The 17,011-nt window shown below is 40.1% G+C and overlaps 1 long non-coding RNA gene across 2 annotated transcripts in view; it reads right to left on the bottom strand.

Annotated features, from left to right (window-relative positions):
- The window catches only part of LOC112978904 (uncharacterized), a 65,674-nt gene that overhangs the window by 37,889 nt on the left and 10,774 nt on the right, over positions 1 to 17,011 (bottom strand). For both annotated transcript variants that reach the window (XR_003258042.2, XR_010389746.1), the window contains one exon: positions 8,516 to 8,685. This is a non-coding gene — a long non-coding RNA (uncharacterized LOC112978904). The remainder of the gene's footprint in view (positions 1 to 8,515; positions 8,686 to 17,011) is intronic.

The raw sequence follows: 17,011 nt of genomic DNA, 5'->3' as shown, positions 1-17,011 counted from the left end.
ACCACAGTGGCAGGAAACATGATAGATTCCTCCAGATGAAATGAACTCGAATGATTTGTCTGCTTACGTACACAAACTGCCTGAACACATTTCTACTGTTAATAGCAACACTTTGAGGCTTGGTGGAAATTCCCTTTCCATACTCTGTATTAAGATATTTATTGGTGTAAAGCTCTCCTCTGAACAACTTTTGGTATAATTTACACAAAAAAGAGTGTTTATAAATAATTTGCTAAAAGATAATCAATTGTTAGATAATTACTGGTTCCAGCAGGACAATTGCTGTAAATCATGGGCATAAGCAGCCAGTCTAACATCTCCCACTACCTTCTGCACATGCTAATGATGTCTGACTATTAGCCCTTTCTTAACCATTTATAAACATGCATAAATATTATGTTATTGAACAGAAATTTTTGCTGACAGAGTAGCGTTGAATTAAGGTGCAATGTTTTAGAACTTTTGCTGGTACAGAGATCTTATTAGCATGGATACAATTATACCTGCATAAAGATACTTGTGTTGATGTAGCTTTCTCTCTCACACTTTCTCTCTGAAAACTGAAATAAGCAATGCAAGCAAAAAAGTTCTTCAGCTAGTATAAATTTTCCTCTATACTATGTGACAATCTAGACACAGCTGCATCTTTTCCAGTGTAAAACTAACCTGCATATACACCAATGAATAGGTAAGACATATCCGTGCCTGAAGTGTCACCCATGGCCTATAGAACTGCACTGCAGTGGTGTTGACCCTTTTCCCCAGCAATTAATTTCAGTGTATGCTTGGATGCTTTGGATGCAGAGAGATCATTATGGATACATACCCCCCCAAAAAATCAAGTAAATGGAAACTTACCCCCCCCCTTTTTTTTAATCGATATGGTTTTAAACTGATATTGGGTGTTTTCAAATGCCTAATTATCCTTATATAAATGGCACAATATAATCCTTGAAGTGTTGTACTTGGTGCCCTGTGCTGTTTGTTATTTTGCATTACAATTATAATGCAAAGCATGGAAGGTGACTTTAAGCAGCTCATTTGAAGTGCTCTTTTCTTAAACAGAATATCTTTTTGAGGCTATTTACATAGATGTTTATCTCCTGGTTTTAAGAAAAATCAGCCCAATTATAACACCACAAAAGTTTTTATTATGGGTTTAATCCTGAAATGTAAATGGGCCATTGTAAAAATCCATGCTGAAATTTTAATTTGCGTTTTTATTTGTGTCTGTGGATTAACAAACCATCCTGCATTGAAATTAATTATACAGATACACAAAATATTAAGTGATAGCAGAGCATATGTGGCAAAATTGCTCAAGGGTTTGAAGAACTGAAAGTTCTTTTGACCTATATTCTATGGCTGCTGAAAAGAAATGCTTGCCTACTGCCCAAAAAACAACAACAAAAACCAATCTTGTGCAGCGGATATGTATTCCATTTAATGAAGCTTTCTGTTGCCATGGCTATGATAGCCTTAATATTGTAGGCTCACAGCAAGGTTGCAATTAGTATTTGGATTTAGAAGAGGGAAGATAATGATTTCATATCGAAACTTCTCGCTTAATACTCTTATGGACATAAAACTGCTTGTGGGTTTCAAACCAGCTATTCCTATGCTACAAAACAAAACAAAACAGAATCACTATTATTTGGCTTTGAACCTGTTACTTCATAGACTTATATGGCCTGGTGTCTTCAGAACTTCTCTGCAGTTCAGTTCACTCTTACATATGTATTTCTCTCACAGGATGAAAATTTACAACTTTGTTCATTTGCTTTGTCATAATTCTGACATGAAGCACTTGAGATGCTGGGAAGTGTCTTCACCTAGTGCTTACTAATCCACCCTCTCAAAGAGCAACGTGCTTCTCAGTACTTTGAGGTATACAGGGTCAAGGTGCCAAACTAAAAACTATTTCTCCAAACAGCAAGCCCTCATCTCCCAGGCCAGAATGGATTCAGCTGACTCACACTGACAATTTTTGTATGTCGGTCTACCGGTAACGAAGGACTGACTGAGAATAAGCTCTGACGGAGAAGAAAAGGCTTAATCCTTCTAATGGAAGCCCTCAATAGACCCTCTGGAAAAAAACTGGCTTAACTTTACTCTTAAGCATCTATCACTGCTCCTTATTCATGGCTGGGAACTTTTGTTTGCTGATGCTTGCACTGCAGACTGCCATTCTCCAGTATTCTGGCATTCTGCTGGCTCTTAGCTTCATAACTGCCTGGAGAGCTCAGACTGGTACTGCTCCTAGTGTCTTTGACAGCAGACATACTTTAAAGCTTCAGGGGAAAGGGCAAGGAAACTGTTGTGGACAATTACAAAAAGATTTACCCAAAAGAGAAACATCTGACTAATTCTTTCAATTTGTGCTCAGATTTTATTCTCACAATGCTGAGGGCAATGCTCTGTGGTTCCGTTTTAGATCTTTTAATCTTCCCATCCCTTTAAATACGCCCACTTCTCTTCTGCAAAATCTATTAACAGTCAGGCCTCATAGCTATCCCACCGGAATGCGTCCTATCAGTTGGCTGTGTTACATTAAAACTAGTATTTCCTCTTCTCATTTTTAATATAATTAAATAAAGATGTAATAGATTTTATCTCTGATATGAGCAAAAGAAAGTAGCTTACTAATCTTTCCGCATTGTTTTGAATGCCTTTGTTATCTTGCATCTTATCTACTGTCCTTCCAAACTGAACACTGGGGGAAAAGATTTGTGACTTCTGAGTGGCTCTGGCAATAGAGGTCTTATGCCTATGCTATTATTGTAGTTCTGCTTGGTTGTGGTAATGATTCACATCAGGCCAGCCATAAAGATTTATAATAAACAGCACAACACCAAAAGTAAGATCCCACCAAGATCACACCCTGGCCTGTTTGCTGGGATGTTGTGTGTGCTGGGATCCTCAGGCCTGGTTTACCTCAGTAACAACTACGTGTATTTCTGTGCAGATTAAAGCAAATAAGTCAATTTTTTGCAGGAAAAAAAAAACCACAGCAGTTGGCTAGAATTATTTTACCAGCACTATTCTGACACACATGGACTTTAATTCTCTTCTTTCCCCCTCTCCTTCCTAGGTACAAAAAAATAAAGAGAGCACAAATTTCAAATGTCAAATGAAATGACAACAACGAAAAGTTCAGATACTTCCGCAGCCCCTCCAAACCCATGTAAGCACAGCCCAAGCAGCCTGCTATCTGCACAGGGTTCTTCACTGGCCTGGCTGCTTGAGTCATGAATACATGGGACACCATTTAAAGGAAGCTGTAGATTAATAGGATGGTATTGAAGTCTTTCAGCATAAATATGTCTGTGGAAGACTATCATGTCCTGAAAACATATCTGTAATTCCTTCCCTACAACTGATCTCACACTGTGAGCTGTACGAACCATATTCAAACCCTCCTTTGTAGCCCTCTGAGATGCTTTCTTAGGTATTCCCTGCATGTGCTGTCCTCGCTTCTTGACACACTGCGATGTGAGGAGGTCTTGCTTTTGAATGGTTATTTATGACATCCTACAAGAAAGGAACAAATATTTTCTCTAAAACATGGCTATCTTTTTTTCTTTTCTTCCTGCATGGCACATCACTCCTCACCTTTTCTCTGGTAGCCCATATCTAATCAGCTTTCTTTCAAGTCATCTTTTTTCCTTCACCCCTCCAGAAAGCAGTCCTCAGATCTAATGCTCAGCCCTGTCACATGTCTTTGTAGCTGACTACAGGACAGTCTTGCCCCTGCCCACTACACTAATTCAACGGGAATTATGACTTTCCAGAAGTCATCTTGGAGAGAAAGTCAGAGAGGTGAATACTGATTTGAGTGGGAGGGGGAAGGGGAGAGAGAGTGGGAGAGAGAGGGAGAACGAACAAGTCTTGCTGGACTTCACAGAGACTAAATATGCACTGTGGAGCACAAAGACCTACTCAGGCTTGCTCGAACTTCCTAAATAGACATTGCTAGCAGTATAGATGCAGAAGCATAAAGCACATCTCAGACTGTAAAACTCACCCCAGAATCAAGGTAAATACTTGGGCTCTCACTGTTACTGGGCATTCCAGAGGAAGGGGATATGAAAGCTGTCTCTCTGAACACTCCCTCATCTGAGCATAGTCTTACAAACACCTTATTCTTGGAAAAATGTAAGAGCAACTGCTTACATATTTGTTAGCTGCCATCTATGGATGCTTCCGACAATTCCTGGCTCCTCTACTCATAGCTCTTGACCTCTTCTTTCTCTTTTGAGAGGCTTTGAAACTCTTTTCTAAACATCTGATTTTTCCACTAGCTGTGCCTCATGGTAAGTAATATCATTTGCTTTTACTTTTGCTTCATCCAGCTTGAAACAGAATGTAGCTAAGCAGCAGTCTTGATGGGATAAACAGCTGGATTTCTCCTGCTGTATGCAGTGTCTGACGAGAGGTAGCTACCTATTTAACTCCTGCAGTCAAAATTGTACTTGTCCTCCACGCTTGCCATTTTCCATGGATCACTAATTTCAGATTGTTTGCCCCCTGTAACCTTTTACCTGTCAATATCTGCATACACATAACAGCAGCAGTTTAGGGGCAGGTCCCCATACTAGGGATTTTAATTGTTGCTAATGGTGACCCTACTGCATTAGCAAATTTTCATTCCTCTTATATGGCCTCCCTCTATTCAGACAATTCCATTTCTAATAGCCTTTGCCTCCACATTTTCTGCAAATGTCATCTGGCCTGTGATTCCTGGGAAACAGTCTCTCTCATCTGACCCATGGGACACCCATGCATAGTCGGAACTTGGGTTGCTTCCAATTTGCATTTTTTTCCCCTAATCCACATCACCAGCAATTGTTTTTTGAAATACTGCATCTGGTATAGAGGAGTCACCCAGAGGCTGGGAATGAACAGCTGATGCTTGTCAAAAAGATGCATAGTCTGATCCACAGGTTATCACTATCTTTGATTCAATCAGCTGTGCCTGTCTCCAAATATGATTCTTCCCATGGCTTGCACTAGGCACAGGTCCTTATCTGCCTCTACCAGGGCCAAGTTTAGATTTGGCATAGCCGATTCTCCCTCACTTGAGCTATGTCCAAGGTACATGATGGAATGAAAGCCTTCAAAAACAGTCTCCTCAAGGCTGTTCCTCCCCCCTGCTACCATCTGATTTGCTATTTCTGACATTATTTTGGGAGGGCAAATCTTCTCTCTGTCTCCTTAGGAAAAGGTTATTAAAAAATACACAGATATTTTTCTTTATATATATGTGTGCCTGTAACACCCATAATCTACAGTGGGAAATTCCTGGTAAAGATGCTTTGGGTCTCTAGCTAACAGGCACTGCTAGATACCAATACTTTCTTATCAGTTTAGCCATTTACAGAAAGAAGTGCTCAGAGCCCATCCACTGCCCCCGGATTCCAGGCCTTTCTGCACAGCTAGTAAATCTTTCCTCCACCAAATATGCTTTCGTCATTTTAAGTCCACTACTACCAGCTGCAATACTTGTCTTTGGATTTCAAAGGGTGATTGAAATATTGCAAATAACAAATGTCATTTCCCTCTCTAACTTTGCAAGACAAAAGCCAGGAGATCCGTGACAGGACCAAACAGACACAGGACTACTTCTTCAGGGAGAAGTGGTCTGTGCTGCCCCTCACACATTATTAAGTGCTTGCCTAATAACCTGACTCTCAGACAGATGAGCATCAGAATTTAGGAGGGAAAAAATGGAAGATATTCTTACAACATCTCATTCCTAGTCCTTTTAACTCTAAAGAAGAATTTGAAGAGTAATGAATACAGTGTCATTTGCCTAGATCTCCAGACAGAGAATTAGGGAAGAAGCAATCTGGCTCCCTACCGACTTCCAAAGCAGACATATCCTCCTCTTGTCCATCAGGTGAAGTGTGGACAGAAATTATGGGAATAGTGCTCAATAAATAAATAAATAAAACCTTTCCCCTTTGTCTCTACTGACATTGTAATGGTGTTGGATACCCACATCAAATTCTTGCACAATCAATGCTTCATTTCCAGCACAAAGAAATATTTATTGCAATTATTTGGCAAAATAACTTTGCAAAAACAAATAACTGAAAGGAAGCTTTGATATATTTTCAGACATTTTATGAAACAAAAGGAAACGTAAATTCTTTGATTAAATCACACATAATGAATTATTCATCCAGCCCTTTTCTGCATTAATCAGTTAAAACAAGGTGATAACATGATTTTAAAAAAAACAAAAAACAAAAAACAAAAAACTAAGGAACTGTAAGGAAGTAAGCAGCAATCTGAAATGTGAACCAGAATAGTATGTGCATAATGAGATAATGAAGATTCCTTTCGAGACAGAGGGGAAAGAGGCGAAGCCAGTACATGTTCTGAACAAAGCAACAAATTCATCTTTCGTGACCTTGATCATGCCAATTCCAAAGGACATACGAGGAACCTAAGATGTCTGAAGTGGTTCGGAGAGCTATCTTACTGGCACTATGCTCACAGCCACTACAGAAGAGACTGCTCAGGGTTAGGATTGAGCCCAGACTCAATCCTTTGATCTTGCTCCTTGGAAGAAGGATTCAGCTCTGGGACTGGAAATGGGAGAATAAAACACAAGTTTCATGGTCAAGCCAGTGGATTTACAGCAGAGCATTCTCTCTGCCTTACAGGAAGCTAGATTTGGACTGAAAAAAGCAAGAATCAAGCTTTGGGCTAGTCATATTCTTCCAGGGCTGTGAACTGACATGATGAGGACAGAGAAGGAGCCTTTCTTACTTGTTGCGGAAGCAGGACAGACCCAAACCAGGGCAGCAACCCTCATGTGGCAATATGCGCATGGCACTGGGAGAAATGGGACTAGCCACTATTTATGTCTGTACCTGGAAGTGGGACAAACAAGACTAACCACTATTTGTTAGAAGTGTGGAAGCTGTTAACACCAGAAAGAAAGTGAGAATGGGAGCATATATATCCATACCCAAGCATTTGAGGTGTGGACTCATCACAGAGGTATTGAGGCATTAGCACTAGCCGGCACAGCATAGAGTCCCATGCAACATGACAAAACCTACACACCATTTAGATGAAGGCTGCCTCTATCTCGAGCCAGGGCAATTCACAGTACTTTGTGGCATCCCCTCTCGCAAGGGAGGAGGCAACACGTGGCAACAGGAGCCCCCTCCACTGCCAACCAGCGTGCCGTCATGAGCCAAGCCTCGCTCACAAGCCATGAGACAGGAGCTCTCCTCCAGAGACGAAACTCACTGCGGGGCTGATTTCAGCACAAACAGTTTGGCCACCACTCATCAGGTGAGCAATAAAATTCCATATTAGTGCAATATGCCAGTCATGTCAGCATGTCCTAACTAGAAAAGCCCATATTTATCACTGTAGAAAATAATAATGGATCTGTTAAAGCTGTATATACTAAGAGTATCAGTAACAGCTCAAGGTAAATGTAGATTTTTCACATTTTATCATCACACACAAAGTTCTTCACACTGATTTTGCACTTCACTTATTCGCATTTTAAAACCCCACACACTTTTATGGAATTTATTATATTTGTGAATATTTATCAAGAATGTTCTGTGATTTTTCCATACTCCTTTTCCCTTGACCCCTAAATGTCTCAGCTTGAACCTGTGTGAAATATATGCATACATATATATAAAGAGACTCCAAAGACAGAAAGAGAAGTGGCATTTGGAATTCTAACCTGCTGAGAAATATTTACTCTTACTTCACTTGACTTAAAAGTAGCTGAAGGGAGTTACTCTGAACAGTAATTTTATGCCTTGTAAAAGCTAGCAGAGTTGCACACAGATGCATTTTACAGAGACTCAAAAGAATGCTCACACTTCTTGGCAGGTAAGTTAAGCCTGTGGCACTGTCTGGAGACAAGGTTGCAAAGGTGAATCAAGTGGTCCTGGAGATCCAAATCATTACCTGAATTTAAACATTTTCTCAGCATCTGTATTCCCCAAGCTACAAGTGTGCTTCTGTTGGTTAAACCTTTCAAAATGCTAATACTCTCTGAATGGCTACAACTATTGGAGGTGCCTGTCGTGCCCAAATGAGCTCCAACTCAGGCTGGTCTGTATGTCTAACTAGTCGGGTTTGCGGACTAGGCAAAGGCAGGTGATTCCTCTTCGTAAGGCGTTAGCCTAAGACCCAGAGTATTATTTCTGGAGACTAGACGGGAAATATGCTGAAGAGCTGCACCTAATTTTCAGAAGAAAAAGAAAACAAAACATGCAGTCCCGTAATAAGGTGGAAGCAGCTGCTAAGTTAAATTACTGTAAGACGCAAATACAAAGTCCTATATCGATGCAAATACAGTACAAAGCAATGAAGATCCAAGTTTTGAAATGAAGACTGTAGGAGCCATGTTCTTTTATAAATAGCTTATTTTAATATGTTTTCACTTTAAGTCCTATTCTGTCAGCACTACTCCCTCCCAATCCAAAAGAAGCAACTATTAGTTCCTAGAAATGAATTTGAATGTACTTACTGTGAGATGCTATGAATATTGCCATCAGAAATTATGCAGTATGCCTTCTTCCCTGCCACCTCTGCCCTTCAGTTTTGGCTTTTCGACTTATGTTGCAATAGTTTCTTTTAACCAATGCAGCTTTATTTTGTGCTTTATTTCTCTGCTGAATTCCAGAGGTCAAAATTAACCTGTAGCAAGAGAAATAAAATAAATATAGGTCAATCTATTAATTGGATGACCTAGTAAGAACTCCACAATAAAATCTGAAGGCCAAGAGTTTCCAAACGCAGATGGAAATGAGATTTTTTTTGTGGATACCAGTTATTGTAAGAAATCACCACTTTAGTGCCTGCAGTCAGTTCTTACTTTGAATTTACTTTAGGAATAAATAGGTAACAGTAATCCCGACAATAAGACCTGCATTAATGTCTTTGTTTAAAATAAAATGGTCCTTTCAGAGAGGTAGATGGACGGCAATAGGTTTTCAATGTGGAAGAACTAAAAAATAATGCTCTTGAAACCTGTGACTCTAACCATCATTGTGCAAGAGAATCAAACAGGTCACTGAAGACCCTTGCATAATTAGATGACTGACTTCCAATAATATCCACAGGAATTCCAGGACCAACTGGCAGCAAGAATTAATAGGAAATGTTTCTCCAAAATCCCCTTCTCATTTTCTAAGATGTCAGCCAGGCCCTCCTATGCCCAGCTGTATTGTAGCTGGTTTGGTTATTCTTTTGTAATTATCATTTCATTTGAAGAAAAAAAGATGCTTTGAAATGGTTATCTCTATAATGGCATTATATGCAAAAAATCACATACCAAAAAAAGCATGAATGTGATTCTTTAGCTTTTCCACAAAAATATTCCACCCATGAGAACAGCCAAAGAGACGCACCAGACTTACTGCAGGGGCCACTGTATATGCTCAGAGTAGGACCAGGAGCAAGGATCAGCTCAGAGGGCTTTGAGCTTCTGGCCTCCACCAGCTCCTTCCTTTCCCTTATCTTAGCTGGGGGAGGCAGGTGGTGGCACTGCTGCCCAAACGCTGCTAACTGGCAGCAAGCTGTGCATGAGACAGGGGAAAGTCCAACGGGATTCCATATCTGTCAGAGCTTTGAACTACATCTTCCCAGACCTTTTCCTTAAAGCGAGCTCCCCAAAGATGACCAAACTCAAAAAGCCAAATTTAATTAGATTATAAACTAATTAACTGGCTTTAAATGGAGAAAACTCAAAAGAGGCTAGGTAAAGCAGAACAGAAATAAAAAAGTTTCAGACCCAAGTCTTCCCCTGCCAGCTATATTCTTGCAAGTAGGTCATTGCTTCCAAGCATGGATTTAAACAAATAAATGGCTCTATTTTGCAACAAACTGCACAGGTACTCCAGTCCCTAGGAACCATTCATTCCCATCACCAGAGACCTAGCTGTGGGTTTAACACCCTGCTCTCTACAGCAACCTCTGTGCCCCATAAGCATGAATCCGAAGCCCCCAGTCCTCACACTCACCTTACTTCCACCTGGTCACTGCAGGCAGGAAGCTTCACCCCCCACTCCCACACTCAGCTGTTCTTCCTAGAAGGAGCAGTCCTACCTGAGCCACTTTCATCTGAAAGAGTAGAAACACCAGCTAGAGACAAAGAAGCCAGATATTGCCCACAAGTCTAGTATTTTGGATCCATCGTTAACATCTCTCTGCATCTGTAAGAGCTGGCTCCGTCCCACACCTGATACACACAGTTGCCCACGTGGTTACCAGTATTCAGCAGACCCCAGAGTCTTGGTCCAGTGTGCTCCTAGAGCAATGCACTGAAAAGGGAGCATTTTAGATTAGTCTGTTCTTTAGTTTGTGCTTTATTTCTGTGCTGAATGTCTTTGCTTCCAGATGGGGAAAGTTACATTTGGGAAAAGAAAGGCCTTGACAAACACTAATGAAGAAAGCACTGGCCGCAGCTTCTTTCTGGTGCCCAACAATATAGCAAATGCATGAGCATAGCAGTTGCCCTCCTCCATTTAGGGATGCCAGAAACTACCACCAGAAATCAGGGGGTTTCCTCTCACTTTCCAAATACCCAATTGCCCACCCAGCTGTTGTCGAGTTCCCTTGTTATCAGGAAAAATGGAAATGAAGGCTGGAGACTATCTGCATACACTAAGTGCACTAAAGCAGATTCCTCACTAAATCTCACAGTAAAGTCACAGAGAATACAGAGTTTGCCTCCTCACTGAGACAAACTTGTAAGTTTTCAGCTCATTCCCAGTCTCTACTTCCTTTCTTCTGAAAACGAAACATAAACTCAGCATTCCAGAACAGCCAGTCAATGGGGGCTTTGAAAAGTTCTGGATTTTAGACCCTGCTCTGGACAGTTAAATCAAGGCACTTGATTTTGGATCTCTCCCATTCTGGAGGGATATTCTAATGAGCTACTTCCTAATAGACCACAGTCGTGTCTGTCATGGCGTATGGATGCGGAAGACTGGAGGTGGGAGGAAAACTGGGAAAGGGATACTTGGGCTTTCCTTTTGGAATTGTGTCACTTGGTTTCCATAATTAAAAAGCCATTCATAACAGCAGAGATCAGGTCTCATATATCTGCGTTGAGTGGTCTTATTGTTGAAACGCAGTCAGCTCCTCTCTAAGAAAAGCGGTTACCATTTAATAGATTAAAATGCAGCAGCTCCAAATAGGAACAGTGGAGAGGGAGGCAAGTGCGAATATTGCAAATGGTGGAGAGTTTTTGAATATTTAGAATTAAAGAAAAATAACAAAAAGAGCCATGTGGCATAGCAATACAAAGCTTCCTGTTGCTAAGTCAGAAATGTTCATTTCTTCAAAGTTTCTTGCAACGATAAAGCTAAAACATGAGCGTATTGGAGCATACTAGATTGGTCAGTCTTCACAAGGTCACACCTTCTTTTTGGGACAGCTTTGAGAGAGGTAGCTGCCACAACTGGATATGATTTCTCTGCCCTCTGAGTAGCTGCATCCTCCCCTTTCCAGATTGTCCACAGTATCATGAGCTTTGTGGAGGAACTGCGATGCTTTGAGCGAAGTGAAGCTGTCGTATTGCTTTCAGCAACAATTCTGAATGTTAGATACTAAAAAGAAACAGAGCAAGCTTGAAGAGGCCTCCTCTCAGTATAAATTTTCCATTTCCTTATCTGTTTTTACTGTGACAGAGAAGTTTTGGATTGTATGTTGTCTTATTATCTGCTATCTGAATACTTTCTGTGGTGTCCTGCAATTCCATCATGATTACACCATCATAATGGCGATGCCCTTGTAAACCACAAAACAGAGCTATCTTATGTTGATGCTTATCTTCTTACTATATGTTTTCTGTCTTTACAGAGGCTGAAGCTCATAACCATAGCAACTGTAGTATTCAGTTGGGAATATTCCAGGCTGACCAGGGGAATTCTTCCTGACCTTGACTATCGTATTTTCTTGAAAAAGCAAGGCAAAGTAAAACAAAAACTACCCAAAATTCAGCAAGGTAGCACAGATAAATTTGCCTTTGGGAATTCTGAGAAGATGAATAAAAAATTGCTCATGCAAATAGAGAACCAAGGTCTATTAACTGAATTTACTGTAGTCGCAAGAATGGAGCCACCATATGACCAAAAGGGAAAGTAAATTAAATAGGGTCTCTCACCCTGTGGGTAGCGCAGGATGTTTTAGCTACTCCTGGGGCACTTAGAATACTTTTCAGAACAACCTCTGAAAGAGCAAGTGCCTTTCTTTAACACACATCCTAAGTGCATACCTAAAAAGATAGCTATTTTAACTAGTATCAGAGGAACTGGTTCTAGCTCCCACTTCAGCTCCTTCATACGACAGCTGTGGTATGTGGCCCCTATTCTAGAGGGACAAGCAGCCTAGAATAAACGCGAAGGGCTCTACGTGGCCATTTTCTTGCAAGTACTAGTATAGAGGGCACGATGGAAGGGAGCTGGGACCTAAACAACCTCTAAGAGCACGTTTTAATCTTATAGCACCGTTCATGTCTGCTTTATTTTCTTTCAGGAGAACTGTTTAAGCCCCACCTTTGGACCAGAAATAAGAAGACAAAGCATTGCTTAGCTTTTTACATATTTCCTTCCCACTGTTTTTTTTTCTCTTTACAAAAGAAGATCGGAGTCCAGATTGCTGCTTCTACTACAGATGCAGCGTGAAAGAAGTTTCAATCTCCTCATTTAAACTTATAAAAATAAATTAAGAGTAGATCTATACAACCATGGAGGGAGAGGGGGAAAGGTAATGATAACCTTCTCTCTCTGGTTTGAGGATTGTATCACGAAGATAACAATTATCTTAAGACTTGCAAATACAGATTGGGTAAGTGCGGTATGTAGGTAGCATCCTGTTTGTAACAAAAGTTATTGTTTGATGCCTCAGAAGAAGAAAAAAAGCTTCACATGCTGCTTTTCATGATGCTTCTCATAGCACCTTAGTCCTAATACTGAAGAGACTGAGTCACAGCCCCAGATGTTGAGTGTCCCCTGCAGAGAAGCATGACCAGAGTCTTTGTCACTTATTCCCAGTTACTGTGGTGCTATTTGTAGTAACAGAAGTGCTTAATCCATTTGTTTAGAAATAAAATAAAATAAAATCACTAAGCTATTTGCCTCAGTATCATTCTGCAACAGCAAGATTTCCAGTACTAGAAGAGCTACAGTCCTGCACTTCTTTAATGGGAAGCTAAATGGGAGGTAGGGGGAAATAAGAATGTCTAAAAACATATTGATACAAAATTGGCAGCAAGATCAACAGGAAAGAGCTGGCACAGGAGGATTAATTATTTTTAGTAGTTTCAGTGCAGCAACTTCTGTTTTCTGTTGTAAAATAATCAGAGGAGATACAGACACATCAGAAGGTAGGAGAGCAGGGCTTATCCCATTAGGAAGGAATGTTTTGTTATTTTAATTTGGTAAAGTTGCACTTGAAAATTTAAAAAGCAGTCTTTATAGCAGCTTTTGTAGCTGGATTATACTGTGGAAACTGTAGAGTGTATAACCTTCTAGTCAAAGCTGCAATTTACTAAACTAACATCCCTGTAGTTTTCCAAGGTAACAAAAATAGTACTACAAAATTAGTTCTAAATCTACTTCTATCCTTCTCAGATTTATATTAGCTGTCCTGTTGGCTGCCTTGGAATATGAGCATTTGGAAAAGTGTTCTCAAATATAAGCAAAGTCTCTACATACTTTAAAGGTTATTTAATTCTACCTGTCAAGTGAGATGCTTTTTTTTCAAACTAGACAGCTTTTCTGAGCATCATATAGCAGTTACAAACATTGGTATGAGGAATCAACAGTAATGCTGAAGGATATTGTAAGGCTAGATACAAACTTTTCATCATTTCAGCACTAAGTGGTGTGATATTTTCACAGTCAGACAAACCAATCTTTATTTTCTGGAAGAAAGTCTTACAGTATTTAGTGTACATCAGTTAACTAGCTGATAAAGACAACCATTGTTCTTTAAATGCAGTAGCACTCACTTGAAACCCAAGTTAGCGCCTATCTTTCAGACATCAGAATATGGCCACATTTCTGATAGATTAGGGTTTTTGCTCATCTCTGCCAGCACACTTCTGGAAGTTTGGAGAGGATGTTTGTTCCTCTGCTGAATGTTTTTAAATCCATGTGGGTTAATTTTTACAGAGGTAGTGCTGGATGGGGTTTGCTTGACAACACAGTAAAATGTGGTTTATAAGAGCAGGTTTTGACCTTGCAACCGGCAGAACGAGGGCCGACTGCCCTGCGTGCGCATGGGGCTTTGAGCAGACACAGAGCATCTGCCCAGCATCCTTTGAGCATCACAGCCTTGGGAGCTAGCAGCTTTGAAGTAGTTTCACTTAATTTCAGCCGCCAGGGATTTTAGTTTGCTTTTCACCGTTTCCTTAAGCGCACTTTAAAGGAGCCAGCCTAAAAACACAGAATAAGCCTCATCCAAAACTCCTTGCTTTTATCCTGGGAAATCAAGAGTTGGGCCTTAGCTTATCAGCAACTCCAGGCGAGCAAATATTAGTCCATTTGTAGAGACCAACTTGAACTAGACCCTTTTTTGTCTTGAAGCCACAGGCTGCACAGCTTTAGCACTTGATAGGCATGTTTCATAGCAAGTTATTTTGTATTAAAATTTGGAGAAACAAAAGTAAATGTCAAAGTATGTATTTTATTATTTTGTCTGCAATATTGCACTGGGTTATTTTAAGGTCTTGCAATCCTGGAACAAAAAGAATGCCATGCTCTTTCTGTAGCAAATGCAAAGTGCACATAGTCAAGAAAATGTTCTAAATTGTCTTCAACCAAGAATTGCTTACTGAAAAAGTTAGCAAATGATTTTGATATTTTGAGAATTGTTCAGTGTGGCCAGGCACAGTTCTAAAAGAAAACAAGCAAAAATAACCTATCAAAGATCACTCTCCATTTTTCATCTCTAGCTTGGAGCCTGCAACTCTGTATTTTTCTTCTGACAAGTATGTAAAGTAGTAGCCAATAATACATAACCCTACAGAAGACTGGTGCCTGTATATAGCATACAACAAAACACTGATAGACATTGGTGCTTAGAATTTATTGAGATTTTAATATTGATTGAGCATATCCTTAAAAATTTTCCACTTCATTTGAAAAGCGTCACTGCAAGGCTTAATACTTGCCCGTACAAGACATCTGTATAGTAACATAAACACACAGAACATCTGAAATAGCCATCTGGGTAGTTAAAATTGAGACTTCAGTACAGGAGACATTTTTTTAAAGATAATAATAGTTCTGAGCGTCCCTTGCTTTCATGTCAGGAACAAGGAAAGACAACTGCCTTTTCCAGGGGAGTCTACATCACATCTGTTGTGGTTTAGCACTCAGGGCACTGACTGGGAGTGCAGAGGGCTGAGTCTCCACTTAAGCCAACTGAGCAGAGCTCGCTTTGGAGAGAGTGGGGGCTCGGCTTCAGTGTTACACAGTCCAGACCTCCAGCAAGGCAATGAAGCACTCCCACTGAACCCAGAAGCCATCTGAGCAGCTCTTTGCAGAAATTAAGATGTTTCAGTAAAGTGACATATCACGAACAAGTTTTGCTTCATCACACTATTCCAGACAGCTCTATTGGGCAGCATTTAAAGCAATCAGAAGATGTAACAGTCCCTGGGGGTGGAGGATCCACAGGACAGATAAGGAGCTTTCCCTGTTCCTCTGCTAAGTGATGTGACTGGTGCCACAGTATCAGAAATGCTGGAGAACCCCCTAACTCCCACTCCTGTGTTTTAACTGGTGCATACCATTTAAAGATTAGGCTCCCTTCAAGGCCTTTCCTTTTGTAGTGCACAGTTTAGTCAAGAGTATCCACTAAATCTAGCATAAGTGTCACTTTGAGATAGAACAGCCCAGTGTTCTGCAAATTTCTTTTTCAAACAACTTAAGGCTGTGCTCCTAAAGGACTGACAGACTGTAGCATTAAAGAAGCTCCTCTACTCTAATCAACTTTTAAAAATCCAGAGAAACATATTCCTGTGTAACTTTGTCCAAGAGCTTTGAGCTATGTGAAGAATTACTTCCCACAACCATTTCAGATGTAGCCAAGACAAAATGATATCTAGAAAAAATAGTTTTATAGACCAGTCACACTGATGCTATCATTTTCCTATAATGCAGTCATATTCAAAATAGATTTCAACCTAGACTGCTGGGAACGTGACTATAAAACTTCTCTTGCTTTCATAAGAAATTCCTTAATTAAATTTTTAAAAGTAAAAAGAAAGTATTGAGCCTTTGTCCTGCCATGCAACCCCCTCTCTTCTTTTTAAAGCCATATTTCCCCATCTCTCTTTGCAAAAACAATAAATACATTCTTTCACACCAGGAGTTAAGAAATATATTATTTGTTGTAGTCAGGAGTTCCTTTCTCGGTATCCTGGATATGAGCTCATGCCATATCAGCAACCAACAATAGCTATTGTTTCTGGAGTTTTAAGGAAGTTTCTGTACCCTGTTTCCTGAACACAGTATGTAAACTAATACATACAAAAAAGGTGTTTCATATTATTCCAGGTACATTGGGCCCCCTTCATGTTAGCCTATTAGCAATCTTTTTCCCAGAGTTGGAAAAGTAAATATATATTTGTATTTATCAAGTTGTAAATGGAAACAGGTACTTGCATAACAAACCGTACAGTACACACAGAAACAAAAGGCAAAGCAACACAGCAATGCATTTGGTTTGGAAAGAGCACTTTCTAGCCATCTGATAGAGCTCTTCTGCTATTAAATTTGCCTGCCCTGATTAGTTAGTTCCTCAGATAAATTAGCAATTCTATGATGTACTTGGTTAGGAAGGCTAAAACTCTTCACATTCAAGCACATCAGTAGGGATGACACTCATTACCATGTAACAGCAATATCCTCCAGCAAAGATGCTACTGACTGAATGGAGTGACTGAGCTGTGGCTGATTTCTCCACCAAAACCCCAGCCTAATATTCAAGTATATGAAGATACACATAT

The sequence above is a fragment of the Dromaius novaehollandiae genome, chromosome 1 (genome assembly GCF_036370855.1).
Source record: "Dromaius novaehollandiae isolate bDroNov1 chromosome 1, bDroNov1.hap1, whole genome shotgun sequence".
Lineage (NCBI taxonomy): Eukaryota > Metazoa > Chordata > Aves > Casuariiformes > Dromaiidae > Dromaius > Dromaius novaehollandiae.
The sequence above is the reverse complement of the archived record's forward strand: the minus strand, read 5'-3'. Positions and strand labels throughout refer to the sequence as shown.